Source organism: Gallus gallus, chromosome 5, assembly GCF_016699485.2.
Source record: "Gallus gallus isolate bGalGal1 chromosome 5, bGalGal1.mat.broiler.GRCg7b, whole genome shotgun sequence".
NCBI classification, from domain to species: Eukaryota; Metazoa; Chordata; class Aves; order Galliformes; family Phasianidae; genus Gallus; species Gallus gallus.
This window is the reverse complement of record NC_052536.1, coordinates 12,840,246-12,867,505: the sequence shown is the minus strand read 5'-3', so window position 1 is coordinate 12,867,505 and position 27,260 is coordinate 12,840,246. Positions and strand designations below refer to the sequence as shown.

Below are 27,260 nucleotides of genomic sequence, written 5' to 3'. Positions count from 1 at the left end.
ACCTAGATTGGAAAAGACCCCCAAGTCCAACCATGCTCCTAACTACTAAGTCCACCACCAAACCATGTCCCTAAGCATCATGTCCATTCTCTTAAATACCTCCAGGGATGGCAACTCCACCACTTCCCTGGGCAGCCCTTTCCAATGCCTAGCCAGCCTTTCCATGAGGAAATTCTACCTGATATCCCAATCCAAACTGCCCTGGCACTACTTGGGGTCATTTCCTTTCATCCTGTCATGTCACCTGAAAAAAGAAAAAAAGACCTACATCTTCCTGCTGCAGCCTCCTCTCAGATAGTTGTACAGTGATGAAATGTCCCCTCAGCCTCCTCTCCTCCAGACTAAGCACCCCCGGTTCCCTCAGCCACTCCCCAAATGTCTTATTTTCTTATCCTTTCTACAGCTTCATCACTTTTCTTTGAATCCTTGTTTTCTCTCCTGCAGTCCCGATCAGATTAGTCTCACCTGTAGCTATGGTAAGAAATGTACAATAGAAGTGAAAGTGATTGTTACTGTTTACATACATAGTTTAAACATGTGAAGAGCTCTAGTGTACACAGACATAGCATTTCCATGCAGCAGCTTTTCTTTGGTTCTTAAGCTTCTCAAGGTTTACTGTTGTTGAGATCAGATCTGCTGTTTCCCTAGAAAGATTTGGGGTTATTCATAGGGAATTAAGTTCAAAAGAGTGCTGGGGTAGACACTGAGCCATAGACTTCATACCTGTGACACTGACTTTTAAGAAAGGATTTGAAATGGAAAATGTGTGTCTCTGCAAGTATCTTGTAATCATTCACTTATGATTGAGAAGGGGTTTTCCTTGGTGCCTTTTAACTAAGATAAAAGTAAATCTACCTTTGGTTTGAGCTATTGTGTAGAACCAGAATGATTTCTGAACTTTTCCCTGTGTCCTTTAGAAATTATATACGCTGATATATGTGCTTGTTAGCCTTGTTAGTGTACGTACTCAGTGCAAGGTTTTCTGCCTGCCCTGTGGTTTCAGATCATTTTCTTTTGTACATGTTTTAAGAACACAATTCAAATGCTCCATTGGCCCCTGCAAAATGGTCAATTAAGAGTTCTTTGATAAAAAGGAAAAATAAATTTACTGTCAAGGAAGCTGGAGATGTAAGTGGAAGGGGCAGCTGGCTCAGACATGCAAGGTTATTGCTTTCTGTATGGTTTCAGGAAAAGATTAGCTGGAGGCTATTACTCATCTGAATAACTCCCTTCACAAAATCTAGCCGTTAGCTATGTGAGCAGGGAGCTTACGATGTTATTTCCCAGTGTTGTACTTAATTAATACAAAAATGTACACTGGCCAAGCACTGGTTTACAAAGTGGCTTGCTCATGACATGTAAGTATGTAGAAGATAGTATTTGGTGTGAAATACATGAGGACTGTTTGCAGTAGTGTACACTATCTAAGCCTCAGTGCTCTGCCATTCTATCCATCACTTCTCTGCTCCTGGAATAACAGCAGACTCAGATGCCCTTGTCCTAGGCCGTGATTGAATAAGAATCTGTTTACTGAAGGGTTTCTACAGCTGTAAAATTAAGCAGAACACATGTCCAGAGAAGTGAATGGCACATCATAAATAAAGAACGGTTTATTCAAAATCTCTCCAGCAGCTGATGAACCTATCAGGCACAGGAGGGCTTTCTGAACAGGAAATTTCTGTAAAGGACAGAAGTTGGTTTGGGATCCGTGATTTATCATCGCGTGTAGTGCAAAAACAGCAGTGCGCTGACACATCTGCAGAGCTCAGTGTGTGAAGTTTGTACAGTTTGCAGTAGAAAACCTAATAGTAAAAATAATACTGCTTTCCAGTTGAGTCCTGCTGGCCTCTGAATGTCATCTAGGTAACAGGGAAGTCATCTGACCCAAGAGGTCAGCAGAAGGGTGGCCTGGTTAGACACCAGGACACTGGGCTGCACGTGGAAACGTAAGCAGACTACCCTACCCTGGGCAAATGATCACATAGTCACGGAATCACAGAATTGTAGGGGTTGGAGAGGACCTCTAGAGATCATCAAGCCCAACCCCCTGCTAAAGCAGCTCCTACAGCAGGTCACAGATGTAGGTGTCTGGGTGGGTCTTGAATATCTCCAGAGAAGAAGATTGTCAGTAGCAAACTCCCCATCCTCATTGGTTTGACAGAACACGACCAGGTGGTTATTCCTCTCCCACATCCTTAAGAGAGGCCGTGAAGAGGAAAATGGTATCAGCAGTGGCACACGTTGGACCATTCCTTTGGCTCCTTCAGTGCCATAGGTTTATCTTACCATCACCTACTCTGTGCCTCTGTGTATGTCAGGTGTCCAACAAAACCTCTGAAGTTCTTCGTGGCCATTCTTTAAGGCCATGAAAACGCTTCTGGATTTTGAAGGTTGATGGGTTTTTTGTTTTTTTTTTTTTTTCTCTTGGTTGAAAAAAAAAAAAAGAAATAATGAAAGCTAAAATTGCTTGTAATGCTGACGAAAATAGAAGTAAAACCTTTTCAGAAGGAAAATGAGAGTTTCCAGATGTCCCGAGACTGTTGATAGATACTTTGTAAAGGAAGAATGTATCGAGTTTCTTGATGATGTGATACTTTCATCCACATGAGCCTGCATCTCTCAGCCTGCCTGTTTTTCTTTAAGTTACTGTAGGAGTAACTGATGAATTTGAGTAGGATTGGTGGGAGAAGTATCCTTAACGCAGCTTTCTGTATTAAAAAGGGGGAGAAAACTGCTTTTATTCGTGTTTTAAACAAAGTGGGAAGGAAAAAAATGTGGTCCTTGATGCACACAGGAGGGAAAGGGTAAAAATTTTTCCTTCCTTTTTGGAGTTAATCTCCAGTCCCCTCAAGCCTCTCCCTTGTATCGTAGCACAGCTTTTTGATCCCAAGCTGCATCCCCAAGGCAGGTCATGTACACAGTATTGTTTCCATTTGAGAAAGTGAGACACTGCAGCTTAACAGAGGATGGGAAAATGGTGATGCTCACTGCATCGACAGGCGGTGCCTGTCAGTGGCTGCGTGTCATCCAAACCAGAAAATCCCCTTTCCTCGGGCCAACTGTACCATTACTTCTGGTTGTACATTACAGCTTGTTTCTTTGGAAATATTCACCAAGGGAAAAGAAACCCAGCTTACAGAAATTAGCCTAACGTAGGATAGAAACCAGTCTAAGTGTTGAGATTAGCAGCATGGGTGCTCCAGAGGTTAGATACATTTTTCCCCCCGAAGAATGGCTAAAGTAGTGTATGAACAGATCCTATACTTGTCATGAAGGGATTAGGCCCAGCTCCTTTATAGCAAAAAAAAACTCAAACAAGACCAATCTATTTTGTTCATCTTTCATGAAAAGATTAAGCAGGCTGATTTATTATGCATTACGGTAGTCACACACCAGAAAATTGTTTCCAAAGCAATGGATTATTTTTCTTTATTTTTAATTAAAAAAAATAATAATAATCTGTAAGCAGGAATGGACAGGAACTGCTACGTTCCTCGGCTGATCCAGTGCGAACACGTTATGCTTCAGCTTAAAGGTGGCTGGCAACTTTTTGGCGAGAATGATATTTATTTAATTAATGAGTGTGGAAAGAACAGTTTGGCTTGTTTTCCTCCTCTCCTTGCACTAGAGAGCTTCTTGCACACTGCTGTTGCAACCTACTCCCTTTTTTACTTCTGTGTCATACTTTTTCTTCATTTTTTTTCTGTGTGTGAACTGAGATGTATTAGCAGCAAGCTAACTCCCTCTCTGACTCTTAAGGTTCTCCCTTGGTTTTATTTCTAGGCCGTTAAGACATTTTTCTCATTAAAACCTCTCAGTGCTGGTTTCTGGCCAGCATCGGTTCCCCCAGCCCATAAGTTGCAGGCTCTGAATGGAAGAGAGCCCCCCTAAATAAGCATCAGCTCTTCCTTCGCAGTCCAGAAGTTTGGGACTGGACAGCCTGATCGGCAGAGATAGGCTGAGACGCTCAGAAAATTCAGCATGGAGACAGAAGGCCTTTGGGGAAGTGCAGAGGAATACTATGGAAGGAATTATAGGCGCAGTGTTTTTGTCGAGAGTTGTAACACCCGGAAACCCGAGTGTACTGAATGTATTAATCACCGCTGAGCTATGGGAGGTGCTTTTATCAAGAGTTATCTCACTCCTAATGTGCACCAGGAGCAGAAGGAAAAGCTCAGAGGGGTAGGCACACTGAGCAGAAGGAAATCATTAGGCTGTTTTTTTTCTTATCAGTTCTGTAGCTTAAAACTACCCCGAAGAGACATGTTTCGACAGAGCTCTTCACACTTTCAAACAAAAGAGCTTTTTTCTTCCTCCCTCTCTTCCTTCCCCCTCACCCTCCCCACAGTTTCAATGTATGGCTGGAGAAAAATGATTGCAGTCATTGTTTGGCAACAACAATCACAAATTCTTTTCTGGAAACAAGTTGGGTCAGGTTCATGAGTGTGCACAGAAAGAAAGAAAAAATAAAGCTCCCTGGCCAGATAAATAACTCACTTTTGGAAGATGCTTCAGCAGTGTTCCTGCTGTTATATAACAACCTCAGCCAAGATCCAACTATTTCATATTTGCTTAAGCAACAGAGTCATACGGTGAAAACATCACTGTGCTGCGTTAGTTGCTTAGTCCTTGGTACTTGGGGAGGCGATACGCTAACAGGAGTATGCGGTAACAAGCATCTAAAATGTGATGTTTTATTAGTTTTGCAGTAAATAAGGTGAGGACACTGACAGCTAATTTCTGCTCTCGGTTTAATTCACCTTGTGAGTATGAAAACACAGGCGGAATTTTCTCAGTGCCAGAATTCTCTCACTGACCGTATGCTTGTTTGCATGTATATAAAAGAAACCAAATTTCTGTCCGCAGATGTATGGTTTTGTCTCAGTATCATGACAAAATGGAGCTTAAATAATGCAAGTATAAACTCTGATGCTGGTTAGAGCAATAATCAGATGTTAAAGGGAGCAAATATCGTGTAATTATTAAAAGCATAGGAGTGGGAATCGGGCCAGCTGGGGTTCTGCTTCCATTCAAGCATGCTGTGCAACTTGGAGTAAGTCAATAAACCTTGCAGGGCTTCAATTCGACCATCTGTAGAATGGGAATAATAAAAATATTATTCCCTGTCTCCCTAAACCGTGGTGAGCCATTGAGATGAGCAGTGAGTCAGAGTGCTGTGAGTTGAGAAAAGGCAGATTTAAACTTTCCTCAAGTTCAGAAGTTTGCTTCCAGTTCATTTCTATTTAGGAGGCTTAACTCCACGTTTGCAATTGTAAATCTGTTTTCTTCCCACCTAGGAAGCTGGTAGGCTGCTCTTGGCCCAAGGTGACCACTCAGCTGACAAAAGGCATTTATGTCCACACCAGTGTCATTACGAGCCATGGAAGCATGTTTCGCTTTGGAAACTGTGGCAACAGGGAAGAGTGTGCACAGCTGAGGATGGAAAACTGAAGTGAAACTAAGGGACTAGTAGTTAAATTCTTTACATATTTCAGAGACCTCTCTCAAACAATTCACTCAAGATCCTACTAAACCAAATCTCATGAGCCCAAGCTGTATAGTTTTAATTATTACAGCATCTTTCTTAGTGTTGTTTTGCAGCTCTCAGATGGAATGTGCTCTAGAGCCCAGACGTAACCAATTTTTGTGCTTAACTCTGTGCATCCTGGGAAATACAGATGAGTGCAGTGCATGGCTAATGGCATGCATCTTGAGGTTTTAAATGTACGCAGTGAAGGTACAGCTGAGATACATGAAACCCTTAGCCTTGCTAAATTATCCTTGAATTGTTTTCAACTATAAATTGTTTTTCCTTGTAATTTCATCTCTGATTCTGGGTTGTAGTTAGAAACAGAAGTGCTGAATTACAAGTTCGGGCTTCCTGGTATATTTAGCTCAGTGCTGGAGTTTCCAGACTCTCAGATAAGTTCCAGAGATGATTCCAACTCTTTGTTTGCTTATTGAAAGCAATTTCCAGATCTCTGAGTAGTTCAGAAGGTGAAACAATCAATTAAATATGCCCATGTGCATGCACTTATGCACAGAACATCCCCAAGGTGGTTAATGGGGCAGACTGTTTAGGAGGAGCCCAGTGCAGTAAAGCTGCGAAGACCATAACAATTTTGACATCCAATCTCTTCATATGCTAAAACTGACATTTCTCACATCTTTTTTGCATTATATGCAAGCCAGAAAGAGGGTAAAAGAGTAGCAGAATTCTTTTGTCTTCACGGGATATAAATTCTTTCGTTTTGCACTCAAAATTGTTTGTAAAAAGAAATACACAAATATAAAATATTTCACTCTTTTTCAATCAGCCCTTGCTAAAAGTCTGCTGTATGGGGAGGGCTTACAGTGTGTTGTAAGCAGCAGGTTCAAATCGAGGCTAAACCAGTCCTCTTAGTCCAAGGCAAAGCCATGGGGAACTCAAAGCTCCAATCTATTGCAATACTGGAAACAAACTACCGTGCAGTAAATTGCAAGGACTATTTTTCTGTATTACTTTTTGATGGAAAAGAAGATGGGGAGGGGATTTGATAAATGTTTACAAATATCTGAAAGGAGGCAAATGGATGAGTCCAGGGTCATCTCAGTGGTGCGTAGCAATAGGACAAGGAGTAAAGGCTTAAAGCTTGAACATAGGAAATTCCATACAAACATGCGAGAGACCTTCTTTACAGTAGGGGTGACAAACACTGGTATAGGTTGCCCAGAGAGTCTGTAGAGTCTCCTTCTATGGAGATACTCAAGACACGTGTGGACACCCACCTGTGTGACATGTTGGAGAGAACCTGCTTTAGCAGGGGGGTTGGACTCGATCTCTTGAGGTCACTCTCAGCCCCTGTGATTCCATGATTCTGTCATTCTTTTACCTGCCCAATATGGTGAAAAAATGAAACAAAACAAAACAAACCAAAAAAAAAAAAAAAGAGGAAGAAAAATACCTTTTCAATTAGAGAACAACCTTTTCCATAGTCCTAAGTTCACGATGCTGCAAAATAGTGAATTTAAAGAAATCTTTAAAAAACTGCTAAGTTGGGAAGATTGTTTCTTTCTATGCCCTGAAATTCTTCACTTCTAAAAAGAGCTGTAAGAGTTGACAATTGTTTCATTTTACATTTGGCAACATGGAGGCCTCAGCCCTGAAGATCATCTTTAACTACCCCAGGGCAATTTTAAAAGTCCTGAAGTGACTTAAAAAGAAATCTGGTTTTTCTTTTCTGCTGATCAAATATGAAAAAGTTTCATCCTTAGTTTGTGCGTGCATATTCTCTAACACTCAGTAAAATCTTTGGGAATTCTCCATGTAGTAAGTTTCCCATGAAATTCTGAAAGCAGAGTTTTGTCTTTCTTATCTTATTGTCAAATGATGAAATATCTTTTTATTTTTTTTTAATCTTTTTTCCTTTAAGGCAGTAGGAGTTTTAAGACCCAGTCATCTCATCTGTGTGCCGCAGGAGTCAGGAAATATTAAGGCTCACAGTTTACTAAAAGTCATTATCTTTTCTGCTTCAGATTGACAAGACTTAACAATCATCTGATTGACTGTTTTTCAGTATATATCTTGGTCTGTGCATCCTCTGTATTACAGTGGCAGCGCTCCAAGGCGGTACTTGGCTATCAGTTTATTCACTAAATTTTTCATTCAAAATCCCTCTTGAGCTTTTCAGTATGGCTCAAATAAATTATTAGTTGGCTTAGAGTGCTGGCCGTAAATGTTTGGGCCTTTACTTGAGCATTAAGAAAGGCCTGGGAACTATTTCAGGGAAAGTATTATTAACAAATTCTGTGTGATAAAAATCTACTATTTGTTTTGGTTTTCAACCAGGATTTTTTCTTTTGGGGGAAAAGGAGTGAGGAGGTTGGTGGCAATGAGAACCATTCATATCAGAAACAATGTCTTAATTGCACAGAGTGGATTCGAAATGCTATATAAGACTCTCTCGCATAAGAGGAGGGATACCTAGGGATGGTCTACAGGAGCCAGGCAGGCGGCCTAGGGAGAGATTCCGATAAGAAGCAGAGGTAAAGGTTTCCGCAGAGCATCTCAGTCATGAGGTATACCCTTGTTTCCAGGAACTGTTATCCATACTGACTCCTTAAATGCAAATAATGTTGAAAGCACTGGTGTGAAGTGTGCAGAGCATCCTGAAATCCCCAGGCAAGATCCATTCCAAAGGCAGTAGCCCGTCTCTGTGTTTTCCAGAACGGCTCTGCCTTTTCCCTGCAGCAGTCATCAGCACCTTCCTTTTCTATGTCAGATTCTCTCTACACGGTGTTTCTGCTGATGTTTGTCTGGTCAGGAGTGGTTGTGTGGTTGTGCCAGTATTTCATGTTGCATGGCAGAGCTGGATGTTATTGTTTGAGTTGTGGATCTCACAGCATTTCTTTTAGAGCTGGGGTATTCTTGGTAAACTCTTGGTAAGCCGGAGTTCAACACAGTCCCCAAGAGACAATCAGGGCTAGGATTTTCAACCCACGTCTCATAAAACCACATGACCAGCTCATACTGTTTTCTTTCCCCTCTGTATTTTCCCTGGTAATCAGATCAATGTGTACAAGACTGGCCTAACAAATTGGGCTAGAGAATCAAGGTGGTTTCTTATATCACCAAAACTGAAAAACAGAGGAGTTCAATGGAAAATTTTTACCTCTAATAATTGGATGGGTTTCTATTTTCCATGTTTTCCATCAGTTTCTACAACTGAAAGACTTGGAGAGATACCTTTTTTGTTGTTGTTGTTTTTATTGGAGCTTGAAAAAGTAGACTCTCATTGACGCTAATTTACTGTTAAGAGTAAAGTGCCTCTAGGGCCATCCCTGACCTGAATGCTCCTGGGATAATCCTAAAGTAAATATTTTGTGGATAAAATATATATATATACATATTATCCTTGACTGTACTTCTGCTCCTTTTAAAGTCTATAGTAAAGGCCTCACTGGTTTAGAAGATACTCATCCTGTCATATTTTCACACACTGATCCCAAAACAGAGTGTGGGGGGCTCATGGGCAGGGCTCACTCCTGCTCACCTTAGGCAAAGCTGGAGGTAGAGAGGTGCCCAAAGGCCACTCTTGGCCTCTTGGCCATCGCGCTTTTTTGCAGCGATAGCACTTGCAGTTCTGCAAGTGAGAAAAACAATTTGCTTCTCCGGGGATTTCTGCTGGAAAGAGCTAGTTAGAGCCACTTACAGAAACAGGAAATTCTTCAGTTTTGTAAATGATTTTAAAACTGATAGCCCTAATGACAGGCATTTCTACAGGGCCAGCTCCAAAGTGCTTCCCAAATGAGCAGGCACTTGTGTCAACATCTCAGGAAGGGCACGCTAATGGCAAGTGAAGGCCGAGAAATGGTCCCATTTTGTCATGTGGGGGTTTTATTCAAATGGCAGAGAGTCCTAAACACCTTATCTCATAGTTCAGATGGAAGTGGCAAAAATAGCATTCTGGAAAAAAAAACGAACTTCCATTAGAAACTTCTGTTTGTCACACGCAAGGAGTGCTACTTTGACAGCATTTTCAGTAGGTCTTTTTTGTGATCCTTGGTTTGGACTTTTCCATTGTGTTAACCACTTTAATCCAAGGACACTGAAATGCAGCATATAGGCTATTTTGTTGTCTTTGCATTACTTTTAGGCACATCGGTGTGTTTTTTACTTTCTTTTTTAATGATCAGTCTCCGTACTATCAACATTCATTATGAAGTTAAAACCATGTAGGTATTTCCAAATTACAATAATTTGAATTTTCCACTTGAAATACGTCAAAATAAAGAAATGGTGGTATGCCATAATTTCCCTTACAACAGAAAGTGCTTACTGATGGGGGCAAGTAATGGCAGTCCTCTTCTCTGGTAAGCAGAAATGTAGTTCTGAAGCCAAGTAATAAAACATGTTTTGTCTTCCATGTAAACATCTTTTGGGATTTATTATGTGTACTCACCTGCTTGTTCTTGGGCGTTGGGAGTACTTTGGATCCTTACTAAGTCTTCATAAGACTTTTCACATTTTAAGACTTTGTTTTTGTGGTGTACAGTTTTAACCACCTAACCTGGATTTTCTGTTTTGGGCCTCTCAAACTGAAGTTTTGGGGTATGTTTCAGCCTAAAAGCTTCAGACATTCTGAGAAGAACATTAGGAAGAGACACACAATTTAGCCCATTTTATTGTTATTATTTTTTAAGCTTGTTAGACTTTCCTTGAGATGCCTGCATTCCTATTTTGAAGATTTGCAATCTGGAAGGTGGTGTGGCAACATTTGTCTTCTGAAGACACAGTGGTACAATAGTATGTTGTTCTTTCCTTCTTTAGTAGAACGGTATTACAAATGCTCCTTTTTCCTTTTTTTTTTTTTTTTACTAAGAAAGTGTGAGCTGCGGGTCAGATGTTTAGAGAAATCCATTAAGTGATTATTTACTTTTTTTTTCTGAAGCATGAAACAGTTTGTTGTTTCCGTGGCTGTTTGCACAGAGAAATCTGCAGAGGAATAGCAGAATGTGGACTTCCTTCCCAGAACAGGAAATCAAAATACAGGACTATTTTTCCCTGAGTTTGATTTTTCTAAAGCAAAGCCCGAGGCCAGTAGTGCTGTGGGAATACAGATGCTTGCAGTGCACGTTGTTCGCCTCCTGTGCTCAGGCCCTGCATACCCAAAGGGAGCATGTGGCTCTAATGCTTCAGCTTGCAACTAGGGATGTGAGCCTCGTAGTTAGTGAGCACAGGGTTAATGAAGGAAGATGATGTTTATTTGAACTTGAAAACTTTGGTTCAATTCCTAGCTTTTGCCCCCAGATACTTTTTGTGTGATCACAGGCAAGACATTTAATCCCTCTGTATCTCGGCTCCATATGTATAAAGCAGGAATGAAAATACGAGCTCCGTCCCACCCCTCTTCTATCTCATCTATTTGAATCATTTTTCACAGCAAGGGCTGCTCCTCTCTGCTCTCACAGCTCACAGCCATCAGGCTCTGCTCATAGGCAGTGAGAGAGCAGCTCTGACTGCAGCAGAGTGGCTCAGGGCTCTGGTGGGCAGCTCTGGACCACCGCACATCCCACACTCCAAACTGCAGTCAAGCCCACGATAGCGATTTGCACCTCAGATAAAAGTTTGGCAGTAGGACTGAGCTTGGGGTTGTGTATGCTGGGCTTTACGACCTGGAGCTGTGTTTGTATTTACAGCTATTTTTGCTCCCTCTTCTGAGGGTTCACTCCGTAACGGGCGCTATTTTCGAGCTGGCTCACTGTGGTATCTTGCCCTGCTGCAAGCAAAGCTTGGAAAACTGAAAAGAAGGTTTCTTTAATTAAACGAAAACCAGAGCCCATCGTCTACTTGATATGAAAAATAGACCAAATTATAGTGGTATTCATAGCCTGCTGGAATGGTCGGTTGTTTTGGAAAAAAAAATGTTTTTAGAGGAGACGTGCCAAGAAACTGTTCTCTCAGGAAATGATAAATGGCAGTTTTGAGACTTAAGTGGCCTGTGCTGTATGTATGTGTCTTGGTTACTGCTGACTCAATCATGTGTGCTCCTGATGGCTCCCACATTCGCAGCAGAGGGAATTTACAATCCTAATTCACAAGCTCATTATTGTCCTGCAGTTCAGGACTTTTACACGCGGTCTCGGGGATTGTTTTAGCAAAGAACAATGCAAACACGTTATTTTTTTTAATCACGCTTCAGATAACCTTTTGGTTGCTATTAATTTCACAGCGTGCACTGCAAACCTTGTGATTCGTGTTCCAAAAGCATTGCTGCTGGGATCGCGCTCTGCCAGGTTGGGCGGGGTTTCTTCTTCTGCAGTGTGTGCGGCTTTAGGGAATCCAAATGACAGAAAAATGGAAAAAGTAAATGGTTAGAATTTGCGTGGCGGGGCTGCTTTGTGAGAGAGCACGTGTAAACACCGCCGCCGTGTTGCACGGAGGAAGGGTGCGCTTTGAACAAGGCACCATTTAGTACCGCGAGGTCTTTGCGGTGATGCGTGGGGCTGCCATTGCAGTGGGGGATATGTTGTGTGCAAATGGATAAGCCTTTGGAGTGTTCTCTTCTAAGTGCCAACAGCGATCCTCATTTTCAGGCCATTTATATTACCTTAATCCCATTGACATCAATAGATTTACTCCTCATTTACTCTGGAGTGAAAGAGAAGCAAATTGGGACTATTGTATGTTTAGGAGACATTGTTGCAAAACATGTCTCGTTGCTGAGGCACAATGGAGGGAGAGGGCTTCATGGGATACACAGAGCTCGGGGGATTTTTCCCTAATGTTGCCTAATGAATCTGACTGAAAGGGGTCATGCAAATGGCAGGAAAATTTTGCATATACGTGTCTGTGAAACTCTATGCTGTGCGCTTGCAAATGTGCAGGATGAAGCACAGATTAAAGAACGTGGAGGTGGTTTGATATTAAATGATCAAACGCTCTTGTTGGAGTTCCTAGGCGCTTCCTAAAGAATTTGTGTATTTGGTGATTTGCATCCCTGAAAACCTTGTTAGCATGCACGCAGGAGGCAGTTGTGAAAACGCGGAACTCTTAAAAGGCCCCTTTCTGCCCTCGCACGGTGATTTTTCTGCCTTTGCTCCCTCCTGTTCTTTGTTGTTTCTGAACAACTTCGCCCCCAGCTCCCCATTTAATTACCCAGCTGTGTGCTGCCAGAGCTGAGGGCTGTAAACAGCCCCGTGGAGAACCCTGCCCGCGCCATCTGCCAGTCACCCAGGGCTCCTTTCCTCTGGTAGAGGCGATGCTGCTTTTATACCGAGGAACGCCTGAAACGTTGGAGTGTACGGGATTGAAGCAAGCCCCTACCCGAAGTGGTTTACTAGTGAGAAGTCTGGATTTTAATTGCTGCCTGTCTGATTAGGATTAGAGGAAAGCGGAATGCAGGTATCTGCCCCTCTGACCTGTGAGACTCATAGACTAACCCAAGCTGGAAGACACTCCAAAGACACTCCATCAAGACACTCCAGATCAATGAGACGTTGGTTTTCATGTCATATAAAACTAATTCTTTCCATTTTGCATATTGTTATTCCTGAGATTTTCTGTCCTGGAGAGCAGAAAATCAGGAAACGGCATTAAAAGCAGCCTGGGAGCAGCCTTATCTGTCAAGCTGGTGACAGCACTCTTGTATGTAATCAGAGCTTGAAAAGCCTAATAGCATACGGCACATATGAACTCATTTGTACATATTGTGTGCACATTTTTGAACAGAAATGACAGGCAGAAGAATAATGAAGAATGTCAGGTACGTCCCTGTAAGCAGTAATGAGCAGGCATAAGTGCATACCCTTTGCCAAAGGCAGCAGAGAATTAACGCCTTCGCAAGCCTAGGGAAGCACCAGCACTGATGAGCAGCAAAGTGAGCAGGGACCGTCTGCAGAGGACATCTAATGAGAAGCTACATCAGTGAGAAAATATAACACCGACCTTGGAATGTGACTTCCAGCATAATTTTAGGTGAATAAATAGCAGCTATGAATCACCACATGAATAAAACAACATTATTTGACATTTCTCACATTTGCAAGTTTTGCTGGGTCACGCAGAACGACATACAGGGAGGGATGAAAAAATGTAGTTTACATGAAAGTCGGGAGAACATATGCTTAAATCTAAAATTAATATTAAACTTCAGATTTCAGCAGTTGTATCTGATTATTTCCTCTATTGTGCACAAGAGTGAAGTGTTACAGCCTTTCACTTTTACAGACTTCAGAGTCTGAGTGTATTTCCAGGTTTGCCTAATTCTGTGGCATCAGAGCGACTGCTCGAGCCGTGTAATGATGTCTGTCTCCTGGGGTGGCTGATTTAAAACCTTTGCCATGAGCAATGACCCCCGACTGAGTGAAGTGCATAATTAGTACAGGTGTTCGCTGTACTAACAAAAGCGTTTTTAGGCTCGGGGACTGTCTGCAAAGATTGAGTTCATGTCATTTTCTACACATGGAAAGCTTCTTTGTCCGGCATGGATATACACAGAGTTATAAATAGTCCATGGTTACAATACTCAAGGAGAGAAACCTTGTTTTGACCTCTTGTCTCGTGCAGTGTTATGGGCAGAAAGCTACAGACTGAGCTGTGGCAGTTCATTTACTGTCACTGCAGATGATGCACAACATAACAAACAGGTGGCCAAAAGTTAAGGTTTGTACCTGGCTGAAAAACAGAGCCTACTCTGCAAAATAAACCCGTGCTACAGCACACACTAAGCCAAGTGACGAGGCAGCTAAAAAGTCAAAAATTGGGTTCAGGTTGCACATCACATACATTTCCTTCCTCATAAATGTGAAGGAATTGAATTCCTCCACGCGGAAAAAAATGGGACCCGCCGACATTCATTGATGCTTGTGGAACGTTTGTGGAGACCAACCAGTGGATGTGAGCACAGTGAGGCAGTGGGTGGTGCATTTCATCAGTGGCAACAGGACACCTCTGCTGGTGCACATACTTATGAGCATGGCATGCAGGCTCTTGTTCATCAGTGGCAAAAATACGTAACTAATGGTGATGACTATGTTGAAAAACTGTGTTTTATAGTTGAGAAATTGCTCTATCAAACAATGTTATTCTGCTCTTTGCATCTGTTGTAGTTTCTGTGGAAATAAATAGGAGGCATTACTTTCAGAGAGACCGACCTACATGGGTCTCCATCACTGAAAAGCTGATCTGGGAGTGGAGGGCACTCGGAGTGAAGGAGATACAGATCTCCTTGCAGCACTGCTTCACAATTGAGTTTGACAAAGTTTGATCTATGTGAAATATTCATCTAGAAATGTTCCCTGGAAAATGACACTTATCCCTAGGGGAAGTGGCCTGAATGAACCATTGTGATTTAAATAAGGTTTTTTAGACAGAGGCTTGTTTTGCTATTGTACTTCTTCTAGATGTTCTACTATGCTGCAGCAGGGAGGAAAAGGAAAAAAAAAACACAAAACCAACAAAAGCCAGCAAAGAATCAAGATAAAGTGATATTTGTGATGATGTGTTTGTATGTCTGCACATCATCTGCAGACTGTGGATTTATTAGTTTTTCAGTCAGTAGAACTGTTATATAAATAATGCATATCAGAGAGCTGGTCACACATGGTCTTCTCACTTGCACATGTACACTGCAAGTTCTGTCTGAGCCAGAGAGGAATAAGTGCAACCAGACCTCTGCCTTCTGTGTAAACCAGCCTCTTAAAGGCAGTGTCAGACACTTGTATCATTGTGACAGTCCATGTCCCATCTAGAGTGATGCCCTGATGTGGTTGCTGGGATTTTCGGGGTGATGTGGGTGCTGTTCCTGATTCTCAACCACCTTCTGCGGGATTTCATGCAAGTCATTTCACCTTCTGTTGTTTCCATTTCCCCATTTCCTGGGCTGTGAATAGTGTGTACCTAAGCACTTGGAGGCTTTACGAAAACAGAAGCACTTGGCATTTTTATTATTTTTACTATTCCCATCATCATTCAGCTTCTGTCTTAAAATTAGGTATAATTTGAGAAGATTACTTCTTGGTTTGAAAATACTGTTCCTTTAATATATAAATCAACAGCGCCGATACTGTAAAGAAGAAGGAACAACTGATACCCGAAAGGAACCGTGATGCTTGAGGCTGAATTAAACTCCTTTCACTTTTCAGAGCAGATGTGTCAGAACTAAAATTATAAGCTGAATCACATCAAGTCATCCATGAAAATGGATGAAAATGGCTTTGTTTAATCAGACTACCGTTAGCGTTTTAATATGTGAATTCCTTAGTAGGCACTGTCAGATGATCTTTTTTCTGTGGTTAGGGTCAGTGAAATTCTCTGCTGACAAGCCGATTGCTCTCTCTCCCTGTTGGGCAAACAAAAAGAGATACTACCTAGAAAAAGAGGCTAGCAGAAGAAAGAAAAGAAGTGACTCTGTAGTAACTTCTTTCACTCTTTCAAGGAAAGTAGGCAGAGAGAAAATCAGAACTGCCTGTAGCTAAACCAGTATGTGTGATCATCTTCCACGTACAGCAGGGTATGGCTTTGGAGAACACAAGTGTTGGATCTCCAGGAGCAGCAGGCTGCAGCTCGCTTCAGCAGTGGGATGTTGGTCCCCTGATGTTCTTTCTCCAGAGGGATCCTAATGAAGGCCTCCCTGACTGAAGCCCAAGCCAGTGCCTCTGTGGTGACAAAAGTGAAATACTTTTGATGAGAATTAAAATGACGTTTCTCATTACTGGCAGTCATTGTAAATCCTGTAAGGATTCTACGCTTGTAATAAGCCAGCTGGCTGCACTAGTATTGGGTAGACAGCCCTTCTTTCTGCTACCATGATGTTCTCCTGTGCTGTCATCACATTGCTTTTCCACTCTTTGTTTCCTGTCTGTAAATGCTGTGGAGCATTACTTTGTGCTGCCTCCCATCTCAGAGAAGGTACATTTTGTTATTGATATAAAAAGGGTTAGCACAGCTAATAACAGGGGCTTGAGGGGAAAGATCCTGCTCATATCCATCCTTTGTGCAATTGATAGCAGTTCTAGTAGGGGGTGGGATTGGAGAGAGAAACATCTCAAAGCTTTACGTGCAAGACTGCCACCACCTCCGCCTGAAGGATTTTCAACTATTTCATTGTGTCTAGACAATATGTGCTGTGTTATCTTGTGTAGAAGTCTCCTCTATCACAGGATAAAATTGCAGAGCCCAAATCTTTTTTGTTTTGAACAGTAATGGTCATCATTATCTTAAGAATGAGCAATCCAAGCTACTGCCTATGACCCAAAAGAATAGCAAGACATGGATGCACGTCTAACATCTGGAGCTGGGCAGATCATTTAATCTGCAAGCCTGTCATGATGATTAATCAGCTAGGAAAGACTGTGAGCCTTTTGCTTCCACCACTGAGCAGTTGCTTACATTGCCAATAGATCCGCTTTTTGAGTCATAGTTTACCAGTCCAAATAAATGCCCAGTCTGGCTCTATTCCTAGAAGAAGCTATTGACAAAGAAAAGCACTAAGGATTTTTTGTTGTCTTTGTCATCCATTACATTTTTCAAGCATGTTATTTTATCAGAAACGTTTGTTTACTTTTGAAGACAGTGTAACTTAAAATGTTATGGAGAAGAGCCTTGGTATTTTAACTGACTCAGAACCAGAGGGAAACCTGCAATAGAACTCGTTTAGAAAGTTAACCCATGCAGCACTTGTTACTGGGAGCAGCCAAACGATGTGTCTCTTTGTTTTCAAAAGCTGCTGAGACCCCAGAGTTTTAAGGGATTGACATAGAACTGTAAGGGGGTGTTTATGCAAAAAGAAGAATAGAGAAAAAAAGGAAACTGATATTAGTCTTTGAAATCTTGTTTCTGAGACTGATGTACAATGAAAACCTATATTTGAGATTTTTTTCTGCAGCAAGGCTGGTTTGAAGCTAACTCTGGAAATTGAAGCTGATATTCTCGCTTACCTGGTTGGCTCCACAACTTGAGATTGAAAGAAAAATGTCCAAAACTACAAAATGCATAACAAAATAATCACATAATTTCCCCCAAATTCAATTGGCAGAACTGTTGAACTCCTGCAGACATGTGTAATGACTCTGTATGACCCATGAAATTTGAGTGAAAACCTTTCTTCATTAGCAGTTGGTTGTCTTTGTTGTAGTTTTGCTTCTGGTATCCCTAAGATCTACCGGTTCACCTTTATGAATAATGCCATGAAACATGGGTTTCTGCTGGTAAATATACTAGGTTCTAGCTCACTCACTGGTTATTTGTTGGCACATGATTGATTGTAGATACCTCTTCTTGAAGTAGTCAGGAAATAAATGAAATGCATTTCTGAGGAGTCTGTGGCAACTTGATTCTGGAGGGTCCAAAGCACCCGCATCTCTGGGTCTCAGTGGTGTTGCCAGGTGCTTAGCATCTCTACAAAGCAAAAGCATTTTTATTTTTCTGAATATTCTGAAAGAGGCATGTCTAAGAGTGTGACTTTAGCAGAAGCGAATGACAGTCAGAAGGGTACGGGAGAGGACTGAGCCCGCAGACATTTTTATCACCAATAAACTTCACCTCTGATCTTTGTTCTGGCCCTTGCGAAAGAAAAGTGCCTTTGGATTGTGTGTGGTTTTCTTTCATTATTCTGTTTTTTCCCACTGCAGTTTTCTATCTTGCATCTGTGTGCAACAGCAGGCCTTTCTGAAGAACTAACTCAAGCATACAAGCATACAGCCCTGGTTTTGTGTTTTCAGAATGGGTGCAAGCCTGTTGCTTTATTTATCACTGGGATTTCTAACCTGCATATGCCATGGCCCGTAAATGACTTCTCCATAATAATATTTATCAAGTATTTCTGGTCTAATTATTCATGCTGAGCTTGTCCTCTAAAAACTTCTATTGAAAGGATCTTTTTAAAGATTTTTCATTTGAAAACAAATTCATGACCGCATCGAACAGAGATTCATGTTGCCATTGGTTTTATTACCAGCAGCCCTCAGGGAATCTCAAAACTCACTGTTATTATAATTGCTTCCCTCTCTTTTTCTCCCCATTCCTTTTCCCCAGTGATTTTTGATTGCTGCAGAAGTCATTTAATGGTTATTAATTTTGTAAGCTGATTTGGGGTAGAAAGGAGTTAATGTTTTTTCTGCTCATATAGTACCTATCAAATCACAAATAATGAGTAGATTACAGATGTTTAAAAAAAAATAGCCAGAAGATTTTTTTAAAAAAACCCATCAACAGCAAAAAAAAAAAAAAAAGCAACTGAATTCATCTTGTTCTTTAGCATTTTGAGTAGAAAGCAGACAATTAAGCCCTACTCTTGCCATCCCATTGCCTCCAATCCCAGCCCAGCCCATCCACGATATTTTGCTATTCAGTAGAATCTTACACAGAGAAATCTTAAGGCACATGGTAAACTACTAAAGATACTTCAGTAGTATCTTAAACCAGGCAGGTGCCTTCATCTTCTTACCCTGTGCCCATAGCACTGACGACCTCTCAATCCCGCTCCATGCCGCAGAATATCTGTTGTCTTCTGTTCCCTTTCCTTGTCCATCTCTGCTGGCACCCACCCTACCTTTGGGGAACATATGAAGTTGGGCAAACCATATGAATCACTGCTGTGGGTGCAAGTACCCCAGTGACTATGGAAGTAAAGCCAGCCAACAGTTTTTAAAATGACCCTTGATTTCCAGGTTCTTGGTTTTTGGTGTATTAAGGGACCCAATGCCATCAGACTCATAAAATTCCTCACTCTGACCAAACTTACACACACCACACCTCCTTACTACCAATACTGCTTGCCTAAAGAAAGGAGCTAGAAGACTAAATTTTCAAAGCAGTAGCACAGCGCTACTCTACAGTATTTTGCACTAACTTCCATTCTCAAGTTTTGCACAGATTGAGCTTTCCTTTCCTTTAGCATACTGACAGTGACCAAAGTTAAAATGAACTTATTGAATTGGTTCTTGTCTGCCTGCTGTGGGTAGCGATGTGGTGCTGAGATGGCTGTGCCATAGCTGAAGTAGACAATTCGTTTCCACTGTAAGAAAGAATTTGTGTCTGCTGTAAGATGCATAACCTGTGGATGTGTCTCACTTTCTATTCCGACTGGAAAATGCTGTGCACCTCATCTGGCCACGTTACCTTAAAAAGGAGTGTGGACGCCTAATTTGAGTGAAGTGTGAAACATTAACATAAGCAATGCTGACCTAACTCGATGTGATGCATGGCGCATTTGTTTTGAAAAGAGCTGCAGTCACAAATCTGTTTTGAATTAGGAAAAGTGTTTTAGAGAGAGAAAGGAAAAAAGGAGCCATTTCTTAGCAGGCATCTGAAAAATAACAGTTCCGAGGAAGGAGGAAAAATTGTCAGGCAAAGCCTAACAGTTAAAACTGAAAAATGTATTCCTAACACTGGGGACTATGAATGTATATCTTATTCTTTGTTTTTTAAAAATAAAATCTTGGCAACTTCAGTGCGTGCTACGATGATCCAGAACTAGAGCAGCTACTCAATGGCGAAATTATCAGCAGTACTCCAGCAAGAGGTTATTAGTCATAGTCCCAGTATCATCTGAGAGCAAGAGCCAGGGTTTCAAGAAACAAAACATTCCCCTTTGGAGAGAGGTCAAGATTAGTCAGTTTTGTTTTGTTTAATTGGTTATGCTGGCAAGGAGGTCTGGGGGTTATTTTGCTGTGAAAAAGAGTTCTGGACATACTTTTATGTTAGTTTGGTCTTTTTTTTCTTCTCCTTCTTCTTTTTTTTTTTTTCTTGAACCCTGAAGTGTTGTAAATATGCCACCGTTCCACATTTGAAACAGGAATCTACAGCCAGGAGAAAGTCGTTGTCTGATTGCCAAATTTCTGACAACAAAAATATGGAGTGATGTTCAGAGGCTGTAGTGCCGTGAGTAAACCAGCAAAGAGAGTCCTCCAGGGGCAAGTTCCACAGGGAGTTTTCTTCACATCTGTGGAACTGGAGCATCTGAAATATAAATGCCTGTTAGATGAACAGGCTTTTTTTTTTTTCCCCTGCAGATAGGCACTGGGGTGCTCAACCAGAAGGACGCAGAGTAGGAATGTTTTGGTGAATATGGTTGGGAATCAGAAAGCAATCAGTTTTCCAGACTTCTGTTTCATTAAAAAAAAAAAAGAAAAGTGCTTTGAGATCTACCCAACATGGAGAAGATGGCTTTTAAACGGATTTAGATCACTTCCTTCCAGTTAGAGATGTTTAGTAAATCCGAAGCCTTGCCAGTAACTTTACCGCCTCCTTTCTTCCCACTTTGGGATTAAAATCATAGTACATATCTACTGCAGCATAGTGCTGTATAGATGCACTAAAGTTCACAGTGTTTTGGATATAAGATGCACTAATTGCTGCCATTTGTTCTATAGCTGTATTCAAACTATTGCATGGACATAAGTTGTTGGGGATTTTCTGGCTTCTTTGCCCAATACTTCCTTTACATTTCTTATTATCTCCAGCCTGTTTGGCATCTTTCATAACGCTGGATTGCAATTTAAGCGTAACATGGGAAAGTGCTTGGAATGATGCTGCTAGATGTATGCCTGGTTCTTTTTGTGGGCACATAAATGTTTCCTGCTTTTTTGTATCACTGATTCACATTTAAGGAAAGAATCTGTCTCTTCTTGTCAACTTGTTCTGTATTTTCAACTGGAAATGGAAAAAAGTTGTGATGGGTGGAAGAGATATCATTTCCTGAAGGTGGGGCTATAGTAGATGAAGATAAGGAAATCTTTGGAAAATCCAAAGGATGGAGGGATTTTATATTCTTTATTAGCTTATGGCAAAAGTAATATTTGGAGACAAGACCCTGGACTTCAGTTTCCTGGCTTCACTCAGAAGAGTATTCCAAACTCCCTTCTTCCTCAACACCTCACTTTGTAACACTCTAGTAGTTTAAAGGGAAGGGTTAAAAAATAGTCTCTGACCTTTGTAATATTTCAGTTAAAAGAAAGGAAAAAAAAAAAGAAAAAAAAAAAAAAAAGCTGTATCCTGAGGTTGTGCTGGGCCAAAGACTGTAGATTTTGGACATGGTCCTAACTTGAAAATTTCCATGTGTTTTAAGTCTTGTCTCATTTATCTACAGCAACAGTCAACCACAAATTTTATTGCTTGGCTATAGCCCTCTGGATGCCCGATAGATCTGCAAGCATTGCACACATCTGGGCATGCATTCAGTGCTGTGAAGCAGCAGGACTGGCCTGGGTGTTTTGGGAGCAGTCAGCAATCAGAGAGGCTTCTTAGCCCAAATCTACATCTAGAGGTGAAAGAAGATTCTCAGGAAGAGCTGATTTCTAATATTTTCGGTGTTTTAAATAAGCCAGATATTTTTACAAGAAGTTGATAATAGCAACAACAAAAGCACTGACCCACAGCCACCATTCACAGCTCTCTTTTCTCAAGCAGCAGCAGTGTTCAGTCTCCACTTCTTCCCCCCTTCCTCTATCACTTCCATCTTGCTCCTCACTTCTTGCTTGACTAGAAACAGCATAGTCAGGTCATCCAACAACAGCTAGCCAGGTCATCCAACCCTGACTTTCTTTTACCTTTGGTCTTTCTGAATCTTCTCCACTTTTAAAATAATCATAACCAAAATCTTTTCTCCACCTTTTGAAGCTTGTACTCAATAACCATTTGTGGCCAAGTATAATTCACTCTCCTGTGACTAATTCTTCCTTTTGGCAGTGTCCTACCAACCTCCTTGTTAGAGAGTAATAGTAGTGCTTATTAATTTTGCCTTCTTTTCTTCAGTCAATCAGCAAGTTATAGCCATGTAAGTTTTATGAAGGTGACTACGCAGCTTCTCTCCTTTATTGTTGTTGTCACTACTTTTTCTTCGTAGGTCTTGTTTAATAGTTTGATGCCTTGCCAGCTTCAAATCCAGAAGCATTTATTCACATAAAGATGAATTGCGTGTAACTGGCTGGAAATAGTCAAAGATAGCTGTGAAGATTGCCGTTTTATTTTGTAATATCTTCTTCAACTACTGCTGTCACTGAAGGCTGTTATCTTAATTTTCATCTGTGGGGAAAATGGCAGTTACAAAACATGCGGCCTATATTCTGTGCTGGCTAACATGTAAGCCATATTTTATACAGATTGCAGATTGCTGTTACACAGTACTTGAGTGACTTTTTCAGATCACTTTCTGAGTTTCTGACCTGTTGGAGCATGTCTCTTATTATTGGCAGTTTTGGATAGAATTCAAGGGAGACTTCTAATCTGAGAAATGTCATTATAGTTGTGATCTACAGTTCTCTAAAAATAACCAAAAGCCACAGGAAAGAAATGGAGCTAGGCAAATTGCTAGCCAGAGAGGTCAGAAACTTTGAAAATGTTTGCTGTTGTTTTTTTTGTTTTTGTTTTTAAGATATTTTTACTTGGGGAAAAGGACATTTAGAAAGGAAAAAATTCTCCTTTTTGATTTTGAATTTCTGATTTCTCCTGTTTTCCGTAGCTTGAATATCTGGTACCCTAAAGCTTGTGCTGCATCATCAGGACAAAATTCTTCAAATGAGTGAAAATGCCATAATCGTTATAGTCGCTAATCAAATGGCCACATGTTGGTGTTGCCAGTGTTACTAATTTGTTTTACTTTCCAATACAATTAAGAAAAATGTGACAAAACTGGAGTTGTACACAGCACACTGGGAATTCACTGTGTTGGGTCAAGCCTCTATTTGGTAGCATTTTGCTCTGATTTCAAGGGAACTCCTGGAGAATCAAAGCAGATGACTGCCTTGGGTATCCCAGTTGTTCCTGAGCTCCAGTCCTGGCTCAGTGGCTAAGAAGTCTCTTCCCAGCCCCAGGTCATCATTCTCTGTTGAAATCACGGAGCAGCACACACTGTTTCATAGAGAATTATCAGCACAGTTTAGGGGTTACTACTAACAAAAATCAGTTTTTTTTTTTTTTCTTACACTGATGAGAAATGTGGGAAAAAGGATTTATTATAGAGATACAGAGTGAGATCAGCAACAGCCTCTGTTTACCGAAAAAAAAAAAAAGAAAAAAAATATTAAAAAACTAACAGGAGGCTGGCACTGAGAACTTTATACAAAGGAGCTGACTTTAGGACAGCGTGGAACAAGTGCCTTTCTTTCCTAAGATGCCGTCTTTTCAAATTTGTCAGTTTTATTTGTCAGTTAAGACAGTGGCTGCAGTGTTTATACAGTATTTTCATTGACTAGTCATGTGCAGCCCACAAAACCTGCTAATTTGGTTCCTCAGAAGCTCAGCCTTTATATTTTTCTAGCCAGGAGTAATGTTATATTAGAGGAGAGTGTTTTCTCACTGGCTCCACTTCCTCTATCCTTCCCCCAGACACCACACACATACTCCCTTCTTTGGACAACTCTCAAGAGAAAGTACAGACAGTCTGGAGAACAAATCTTCCTTCATGCAGATTACATTCTCCTATAAACACCTCAACGACTAGTATATAACCTCCAGCAAGAACGCTGCCTAATCTCTGGCAACAAAATAAACATATCGAAGCCAGAAGCTCTGATAAGGGGATTCTCAAGGATCTGGAATCTTGGGTGCTGTAAATGGAAGAATGGCTGTTGCCAATAGTTTTGAAAAACGGTGTACCTGAAGAAGGAAACTTTCTTTAATAATACTGAAATTGCTGTTCTCTCCTACCTCTATCACAGCTGCAGAGAAAAGCGCAAAGGAAATCTTCGGTGAAGATTCCTATACCTATCCTTGAGCTTTTGAAAAGCCACTCCTAGCTTTGTTCCTGTTCATGGGACCGTGAAATCTCTGAGGCATTAGCTTTTAGAAATACTGAGATACCACAACGTGTAGGGACTTAGCAAGAAGAGGAGCCAGGGAAGCTGCTCTCTAAAGCTTCCTCAAATATTCTTAAGAACAGTACCTAAATAGGACGAATCTCACTAAAGAAAGAATGACTTATGTCCACACCTTAAAAAGAGATGTTTAGCTTGAAGGATGCACTCAGTGTTTTTTGAAGTGCTGCTTGATACTGATGCCTTCCTTTGTATCATTGCCATTAACATGTATTGTAAGTTCTGGAATATTTCTCCCCTCTTATTTTTGCTCTGACTGAGTCATTAGTGTGCCTGTGGCTTTGTTGAAGATGGCTTTGTTAACAGAAGGGATTTTTGTGTATTTTTCTGAAATACACTAGCTTATCAGCAAGCGCAGTACTGAATAGCAAACATGGAAAGGGTTCTTTAGAAAACCACCTATGAGGATGCACAGATAGAGACCATAGTTTTCTTTCAATTAAAGCTTCTTAGCCTGCAGAGCAATAGGAGCTCCTTATTAAGAAGCCACTACCAGAGCCACTGCCCCACTATCCTAAATATCCATGACTGAAAATACCATTCCTCTTGGCCCTGTATTTCCTGCTACCCTTATCCCTTCCCAGTAAATCCCTGTAACAAGTTTTGGGACGGATCTCCAGACCCTTCTTTATTTCTCTTTCACAGTGGTGCATGAAGGAGATTGTCTTCCAGCTGTCCTGGAGCCATCCAGGCTTCCTTTTTTTCGGGGATGGGGTAGGAAACAAGGAAAGAAATTCACTGTGACATTTTGTATCCTGACTGATATCATGGATCTGTAATGAACATGTAAAATGCATTTTAAATGAATAGTATGTGACTATCTGTGGAAGTTTAATAGATCAGTTGCTCACTATTTGCTCTCTCATCCTCTCAGAAGAGCAGTCTCGTAGTCTTGTTCACTACATGCAACCAGCTGTCTGTACCTCCCTGCACAACTGCTGCACTGTGGCTTTAGAGGCCTACACCAGTTAACAGGAGCGGGGAAGATGAGGTTAGGTCTTTACTTTTTATCTCGTATGGCTCAGCTCAATAGTAATTAGCTTCTGCCTCTGCTTCTGTGGGCCTCCTGCACGCCACAGCTGCAGCAGCCAAACCTTACTCCATAGAAAAATTAGACAATTATCTCTGGGAATTTATTTCCCAGCAAGAGTATTCACATCTCACTTCTCCCCAGTACTTCATCACCAAGATGCGCAGCTGTTGAAGGACTATCCAGATCTCAGTCCAATCTACTGTCATGTTCAATAGCTCATCACTGCAAGAGTTTCATAAATGTACATTTTCCAGATATATCTTCAGTCTGTGTTTCCTCTGGTAATCCCTGCCTGGAATCACAAATTAGAAAATACCCTATAAAAATCCCCTTACTTAGTTCAGAGTAATTAGCAAAAAGACATTTCTTGTTAGAGGAAATGCCCTTCCAGTGCAGCTATCTCAGAAAGCAAGCAATGCCTGGGCAGTGAACACTGCAGGAATGAGACAAGCTACCCCTGATGCATACTGTCTCGCTCGGAGCATCATGAACTTGCCATCTGTGATGGGCACTGTTAGTGCAAAGCATGCCCTTTTTTAAGGGAGTGAACTGTGATGAAATGAAAACCTGATGATCTGCTCCATTTTCCATCTGTATTTCCTTCTAGAAATCTTGAACTTGAAATCTCGAGCTTCCTCATTTGAAGAATCTCCTCTTTCAACAGCCATTTCCATCCAGAATTACTAGTGTTTCATGTATCATCTAGAGTGCTTTGCCTAATGTTTTCAAAACCAGCTGCAAAGTATAAATCTCTGGCACCTCATATTTTTAAATTACTGTATCTGCTTCCCTACCAGTTGTACAAAGTGCTTGAAAAAAACAGCATTTTCTCTACAGTGGAAAAACATTTTAGTTTCTGCTGAAATCCTCCAGGTTTGTTGATGTTCTGCTCAGCCTTACTGTCTTTTACTATCCTGTGTGATACTTGGATGGTAGCCAGGCACATATAAATTGCTCCCACTCATGCTCTTTCTGGCGGTTTTATGTGCCTTTCACTACTTTCTAACAGATATTTGAGGCAGCAATTTATTCCCATCACGTTTTTTTCTGCTTACTTTCTTTTCCCTTTTGAAAACTGTTACATCTTCTTGCCTAGAGGTTTCCTTAGTGTTTGAAGATTGCCATGGATGGATCCGAGACTACGAGGACAAAACTGTGGCTTTTTCTTTATGTTTGGGGCAAGGAGTGAGAGGCCATAAGGAGCCCTCCCCCCCTCGCCCACTTTCTGAGCCCCTTCCCTTCCAGGAAGGACAGGCATCTTTCCATGAGGCACACTTGCTTGCTTGCCATGCCAGTGGGCAGAGTGGGCATGACTTTGAATTTGCCAAATCGTAGCTGTAAGCGTCCGTCTGCCCCTCAGGACATCTGGCTCAGTGCATGTGAGTCAGAGCAGAGAGAAGGTTTTTTGTGCCAGATAAAAGGGATGGTACACATTACTTTTTGACTGGAAAATGCAAGAAACCAGAGATCTAAGTTCTGCTGCTCCTAGAAACATTTGGTTCTTGATTTTCCTCTGAGAACCCCAAATGTACTCCAAGTTTAATCTAAGTTTTGGACAAATCCATAACTTAGTCTCTCTTCGATATGCTGATTTTTCATTATATTTTCACCTACAAATTAGAAGGGCAGGAAAAGCAAAAAAGTAATTACCATCATCAAATAATGCAAAGAGTTTCTGTCCAAAGGCAGAAGAAAATGAGCATTCTGAACTTACCTCTGCAGGTCCCATCTTAAAGTCAGCTTTCACCCATCTTAGAAGAGTTTCTGATTTGCTGTGAATCACATAATTCCCATGGCAGTCCTGGTGAATGCCATGTCATTGGAGCAGTGACAGAATAAAACTAAATCATGTCCCACTTCCACCCCTTGCCACAGAATGCAGCTGCTATGCAGTTGCATCAGCAAAAATATCCGTGGGGCATTTTGTGGCCTG

At 41.2% G+C, this 27,260-nt stretch overlaps 1 protein-coding gene across 2 annotated transcripts in view; it reads left to right on the top strand.

Annotated features, from left to right (window-relative positions):
* KCNQ1 (potassium voltage-gated channel subfamily Q member 1) overlaps nt 1-27,260 on the top strand; it is a 321,505-nt gene that overhangs the window by 291,707 nt on the left and 2,538 nt on the right. The window lies entirely within an intron of this gene.